This window comes from Diabrotica virgifera, chromosome 5 (assembly GCF_917563875.1).
Source record: "Diabrotica virgifera virgifera chromosome 5, PGI_DIABVI_V3a".
Taxonomy (NCBI): domain Eukaryota; kingdom Metazoa; phylum Arthropoda; class Insecta; order Coleoptera; family Chrysomelidae; genus Diabrotica; species Diabrotica virgifera.
The window spans coordinates 254,757,741-254,765,311 of NC_065447.1; the positions used below are offsets into that span (position 1 = coordinate 254,757,741).

At 33.0% G+C, this 7,571-nt stretch overlaps 1 protein-coding gene across 4 annotated transcripts in view; it reads right to left on the reverse strand.

Moving 5' to 3' along the window:
- LOC114328231 (protein hu-li tai shao) overlaps positions 1-7,197 on the reverse strand; it is a 195,235-nt gene extending 188,038 nt beyond the window's left edge. For all 4 annotated transcript variants that reach the window (XM_028277018.2, XM_028277016.2, XM_028277017.2 and 1 more), the window contains exon 1: positions 6,893-7,197. The gene's annotated coding sequence lies outside the window, so the exon portion shown is untranslated. The remainder of the gene's footprint in view (positions 1-6,892) is intronic.
- Between the last annotated feature and the right edge of the window lie 374 nt (positions 7,198-7,571).

Below are 7,571 nucleotides of genomic sequence, written 5' to 3' on the forward strand. Positions count from 1 at the left end.
GAAATTTCAGCATTGAGGCAACAGTGCGTCGGTAATTCGACACTGACAGTGACATTATACATACTATCAAATACAATAATTTTTATACTCATAGGGCGCGCTAAATGTTGCCGAGTCAGTCACGTTTAATTTCTTGTTATAGAAAATCGATTTTTAGTAGATTCAATGTGACACAAAATCTAGGCATGGGATAGAAAAGTTTAATTAAAAAAAGGGTATTTTTTTGTTCTTCTTAATGGCGGTACAGGCTACTTTTTGCAATATTTTATTTAGATATGGAGAATAATTTCCACATACAGTAGAGCGTCCATAATCCGAACGTCGATCAACCGAACGACCGGTTATCTGAGCTCCCGACTCCTGCGCCCCGCACTCGAGTAGTACTGAGCAAGCGTTAGTAATTAACGCTTAAAATATCTTCAATTTTCTTCAATTGTGTATCCAAAAATATGTTATTGCAAAGACTGCACTTTTTTGTTTAATTGCTATTTGTCATTATCAAGGTATAAACAAATATACAGTTATATAAATATGGTTTTTATTCACTTGTGGATAAATATGTATGACAATCTCAATATAGTTCAATTATCCGAACAAATCGGTTTTCCGAACACCCATGTCCCCCAATTAGTTCGGATAATCGACGCTCTACTGTACTAACATATTTCTCAAATTGGGCTCTGTACTGCCATTCTTTATTATATTACGAATATGTGTGCCAAATATCTCGACAAAATATTCTAAATTACAGCCGAAATCTTGAACCGCATTTTCCGTGCGCTACTGTTGCCTCTTAAGTATGTTTCAGTCTCCCCAAATGAAACCAAGCTGTCTATTTAAGCAGAAATATAAAAATAATTCATGTATTGAGTACGCTATAGCGACACCTATTAACAAAATGAGAAGTCCCAGATCCGTAAATCTGAAACATCTTGTGGAACCAATTTCTGGGTACATCCTTAATCTCTGCAAAATCAATGGATTAAGTTTGTATTTTGACGGGATATGGAGCGAACTACAGATGCACTGAAAATTCCAAGGGAGAGAGAGAGTGAGAGAGCATTACATTTAAATTTAACAGTGTATTAATACTATATTATTCATTTGTTTGCTCAGAAACATTCATATTCAATTTTAGACTCCTGGTTTATTTACCATGTGTTGGTTTTATATGAAATTATTAATAGTATTCACTTATGACAAAAATACATCATCCTATCTAATTGTATATGACTCTTATCTCTTCTAGATAAGTTAATTTTTCATAAAGCAAATATATGTAGCGATAGACAATATAAAAACATACACCATTCCATTTTTTGCAAAATATGTGTGTACATACAGTATATCTCACTGGATTTTATTAAACCTTATTTTCAATTACTTATCAATACAATGCTGATAACAATATTGGTATTGATAAAACTGTACACACAAATCATTATTATAAATTTTGTAAGTATATTTGAAGTCTTGAAAATCTAATTAAAAAATATTTAAGTACTTCTAGATAAGAAGTATTATATGAAATAAATTTGTTTTTTACCATTCATCTATAATGCTATAGTTCATACCAAAACCTTCATCAACGAATACATAATTTTTTGAGTTCCATGTATAATATTCACGATAGAAAGAATTCGACAAACTGTGATACACTGAAAGAAGGGTTTGGTATGAACTTTATGCCACATAACTAAAATAACTAGCTGCCTAAAATAACTACAAAAAATTTCAGATAAACTAGAAGTCAAACAATAAAGAATGCTCATAATTTTCCCCTTGTTGCCATATTCAAAATTTGAAAACATATATAATAGGAATAGGGAATACTCAGATTTTTTTGACATGTCATTCCTATTACAGCGAGCATTTTATTGGCTAGAAGTATTGAAAAAACTAATATATGAGGAAAAATTTGTTTAATTTATTTGCCATTAAGTTTGTACTTATGTACGGGTTATGATGTCATTAAATCTATGACATGCATTCCTAAATGTTTGACTTCTTTCTAGTTTACTTGGTCCCGAACATCTGTCACGGTCCCGAACAGGCTATTTTTTGCTTATTTCCCTGGTGTAATACGAAAAAGTGTATCTGATCTTTTGATGTACCACGGAAACCTACAAATACTTTTTCTTGGCAGCAGTTTCCTCGTACTATGAAAGAATCTACTTAATATAAATACACCTGGAGTGTACAGAAATAAACAAGCCATTGCTTTCATTATTGAACACAACCTGTCCTAACATATTGCCAGATATATAAATAATAAATAAACCTGTAAATTATAATCACTTAGATTCATTGTAACCAATTACATAATACATTTAATTCCATTCAACACCTTTGTTCCACTGTACAGTACAAACTAAACAGCTTTCATTTGAAGATGAGATCATCATCTATACATAATTCAATTTGATAATGTCTGCAATAACCTCCATTGAAATTGACCAAAAAACAGTAGGTATTTGTTAAATTGTCCTAATTTTAAATTTTTTAAATCCTTCCTTCAAAATAAACCAGTCTTTATAAGAGTGTTTAATTATTGTATTTTTCTGTGTAGATACTTTAATGTACAGAACAGTAAACCTATCAAATACAAAGCTAGAATAATACTTTTAAATCATCGCAGGTCTTGAATGATTTAAAATTCTAATAAAGGTTGCTGGTCTCATTTTCCCATCTAGACCAGTGAATCAGCAAAATGCAGTATATAATTGCCAGGAAATAGATTGTGTATTATAAACAAATGGAAGGTGGCACCCGAATTTTGCAGATGAAGGTACAGGTGAAATGACACACCCCTGGTACAATTTTTTAAATAAAAAAAAAATAAAAATCTATCAACTAGAACCAGATAAAGAACATTTTTGAATACTTGAATTGTTTATAAGTTAAAAATAATAGTAATTTTGCAAAACTATTTTTGGTTATAAAAATGATTTTTTTAAACTTTCATTTGGTATGAGTGGAATTACTATATCTTTTTAACATCTGACTAATATTATTGCCGAAAAGGTCTCTGGGATAAACAAATAGAATAACTTTTTAACTAATTGATGAATGGATCTGAAATTTTGAAGGTTTGTTAACACATTCGCTGCTGACTTTATTCGAGAGATGTTACCCAGGGATGGAAAAAATATATTGCATTGAAAATCGACGGGTCACTGTCCAGTATCGGAGTCATGAGCATCTAGCAAAGGACCACTTTGACTCCGATCGGAGTCATGCACAGCGAATGTGGTAAGGACCATAATACTCAACTTTGGGCACAATAACAAATATCTAGGTTGATTTTTACAATAGTATTTAACAAATTAATGCTTTTGCTTTATTTAGAAGTTTTCGAAGCAAGAAATTAATTTTAAAACTTTTAGCAACTGTAATTTGAAAGTTTTTTTTGTGTTTTAAAAGATTAAGTTTTATAATTTTACCTCAAATATTGAGCTTTTTAATGGTGAGCAAAAAAGCGAAAAATGGCATCTTTTTCACTAAATTTTTAATAATGAAAAAAGATTCTGAAGTTTCTGCAAAAAAATTTATTGATTTTTTTATACAGGCTTATAATCAGGGCCAGATTTACCACTAGGCCGACTAACACAGTTTACCACGCTGTAAAAGTTTAAAAAATATAAGAGCATTAAATATAAGAGAAAAAATATTAGGTTTAATCCAATTTTTATCCGAGTTTGACCCCTTTCTAGCAGAGCATTTGACAGTATGAAGCTAAGGAATGACAAATGAAGCTAAGGAAGCAAAATATTTTGGGATTGTGATAAACTCCACTCCAGACATATCTCATATTAACCAATTAACGTTGGTACTAAGGTATATAACTAGGGATGGCATACCCGTAGAACGCTTTTTGTGTTTTTTGCTGAACGTCGGACGCAAAGCTGAAGAGATAGTAAATGGTATTATCGATGTTTTTGATAAATTTGATTTGGATATCACAAAATGCAGTGGTCAGTCATATGACAATGGCAGTAATATGGCAGAGATATACTCAGGTGTTCAAGCCAGAATCAAAAAACTATGTCCTCAGGCTGAGTATGTCCCATGTGCCACTCATTCCTTAAATCTGGTAGGATCTGTGGCCGTTAGTTCATGTGTGGTTGCTGTTTCTTTTTTTGGTCTACTTCAAGAACTGTACAATTTTTTAAAAAGTTCAACACATCGATGGGAGCTGTATTTAAACCACAAATGCTCTGTGGTACTTCAAAGCCTATCTAAAACACGTTGGTCAGCGAGAAACGATGCCTGTCAAGCTCTGAAAGAAAATTGGCTGGCAATTATAGAAACTTTGAAACTAATAGAGAATGACAGGAATGAAAAACCTTCATGCCGAAGTTATGCATCTACTGTAAGATTAAACCTTGAATCACTAGAGACAGCATTTTTGTCCATATTTTGGAGTATTGTTTTAGAACGATACCAAAAAGTCAGTACTAAGCTTCAGTACGAAACTACAACTTTAAGTAAAGTAAAAGGAAATTACCAGTCGTTGGCTGGTTTTTTGGTAGAGCTTAGAAATGATTTTTGGTGATTAGAAACCTTAGCAAAAGAAAAGTCTGGTTTGACTGAGTATAAATCAGAATAACAAAGAAAAAGAACCTTACCGCATGGTGAATGTGGCAACACTGTCTTAGTTTTAAAAGGATCCGAGAATTTTCGCATAGACATTTTTTATGTTATGGTAGATTCTCTCAGCATTGAGCTAGGGATTCGAGCAGAAAAGTACAAACACTTGCAAACTTTGTTTGGTTTTTTTGTAGAACTGAAGCAGCTGACATGTTCTACGATTACCGAGAAGGCTATAGAACTATGGACAGTGTACGTGAATGATCTTGAAGAGTCATTGGTTCAAGAATGTTTACATCTTAAATCTTTTTTGTTGGATTTGGAGCAAAGCAAAGTAACATGAAAAAATTGATTTAAGCCTCCTTGAACTGAATAAACTATTGAGGAAAGAACATGTAACTGATGTCTTCCCAAATGTTCAAATAGCATTAAGGATGGCTCTTAGTACACCAGCTACAAATTGTATGGGGGAGCGGTCATTTTCTACACTTCGCCGAATAAAAAACTACCTAAGGTCAGTACTAATAAATTAAATTTTCTTACAAATTTTAATTTTAAGATTTTATTAATTTATTCATTTCTTTCTTTAAAATCAACCATGGGAGCTCAGAGCTTGTCTTCTACCGCAATTCTAGCTATTGAAACAGATGTTACAAATAGCATGGATTACAACCAAATTATTAATGAGTTTGCTGCTGCAAAAAGTAGAAGAAAGCCCATATGATCTGTGACTTGATTTATAGCTACTGTAGGTTTAAGACTGTGGTTTAAGTAACAAACATTTTTAGGTAGCCATATTATTTATGTGTTTTTCAAGAAAGAAGTACTCTCTGTGTTAGAAAACATTCATTACAGTAATTTTGTAGTTATTAGGTATTTTCAATCCTTAGCACACTTCTCTTTTATAACTATAGCATATTGTTAATAGTGCAAAAGAACACTAGGGTTTTTATTAAAATAATCAGCAGCGAAAGACAAAAGTTGGTTGGTTATGAGGAGGGGGTGGGGGAGATCAAGGCGCCAGAAATATTAGTGCCTAGTCAGGTTCAACATGTAAATCCGGCCCTGCTTATAATAACTAAAAAATTCAGAGATGAAAGCCCCAAGGAAAGAGAACAAGTGGAAGGCCCCATAAAAGATGGATATATGATGTAGAGGAAGATTTTAAAACCATGAACATCAGGCAGTGGAGAAGAAAAGTATCTGATGGGCAGAATGGAAGAACATTGTTAAGCTGGGCAAGACTAACAAAGGGTTTTAATGCCATTAGAAGAAGAATAACTAAAAAAATTCAGATACCTTGATTTGCCACAGTTCCGAACAGAGTCTTCTTTTTGCTTATTTCCCTGGTATATATGAAAATTGTGTCTCCATCCTGTAGGTTATCTACACGATGGGTAGATAATGTCAAAAGAGCCTATGGAAATTGGTTGGAAGCTTAAGATTGGCAGAACTGGAGGAAATTAGGGGAGGCCTATGTTCAACTTTGGACGCAAAAGGCTGGATGATGATGATATTTTGATGTAGCATGGAAGCCTACAAATACCGTTTCTTGGCAGCAGTTTCTTTCTACTATGAAAGAGTCTACACTTGAAGTGTACAGAAATAAACAAGCCATTTCTTTCATTATGGAACACAATTTGGTAATATATTGCCACAAATATAAATAAAGCTATAAATTATAATCATTTAGATTCATTGTAACCAATTACATAATAAATTTAATTCCATCACATCAGACACCTTTGTTCCACTGTACAGTACAAACTAAACAACTTTCATTTGAAGATGAGATCATCACCTATACATAAGTCAATTTGATAATGTCATACAGTAACCTCCATTGAACTGACCAAAAAACAGTATTTGTTAAGTTGTCCCAATTTAAAAAAATTTAAATCCTTCCTTCAAAATAACCCAGTCTTTATAGGAGTGTTTAATTGCGGTATTTTTCCGTGTCGATATAAACTACAGAACCGCTTAACTTATCAAATACAAAGCTAGAATAATACTTTTAAATCATCTCAAGTCTGGAATGATTTAAAATTCTAATACAGGTTGCTGGCCTCATTTTCCCGTCTAGACCAGAGAATCGGCAAAATTCAGTATACGATTGCTGGGAAATAGATCGTGCATTATAAACAAATGGAAGGGGGCCCCCGAATTTTGCAGATGAAGGTACAGGTGAAGTGACACACCCCTGGTACAATTTGTTAAATAAAAAAAGACACTAAACCTAAGGATGGTACATCCAAGCACGAACTTAGTGTGTAATAGTAGATTATTTATCGGAAAAACTTACCGTGATAATGATTAACCCAAAATAATAGCCAACCGCTACAAATGGTTCTCCGGGTCTTGATCCACCAATAATTCGATAGGTAAAACTTAATCACTGATGCTTGAGGAGGATACGCCTCATGTGGTCGAGTTATATCACAAATACGATTTAGTCAACAACAACGGTTAGTTCCCTTAGGTTACTTTATACAAAAAAAACACTCATTTACAGAAAAGGGACATAAAAGTCATTCAATCCGCGTACCCACAGCAGTTTTCTCCATACACCACTGTGCACTCTTCAAGCGCCTCTGATGAATTTTTCTGATGCGCTTGCGCGATGGAGACAAGTAAAACCAGAAATAATTCAATATAGACGGCGTTGTCGGATCTCGAAAATATATTAAAAGGTGTTAAAAGTAAAATGGAATGTCACAAATTTTTCGTGTAAAAATGGTTATGTCAAATTTATTAAAAATTTTGGCATATTGTAACGCAAACAAAATCATTTTAAATCGGAAGTCATGTTGACCAACTGAATAACATATAAAAAACAAAGTAACTGAAATTAAATATACAGGGTGTAACAAGAAGGTAGGTCATAACTTAAATCACATATTCTGGAACCAACCGACCAACAATCGTTCTAATAGGGCTTTTCATTCACAGTCATTTGTTTCGAGCTTCTGTCACATGTCGTA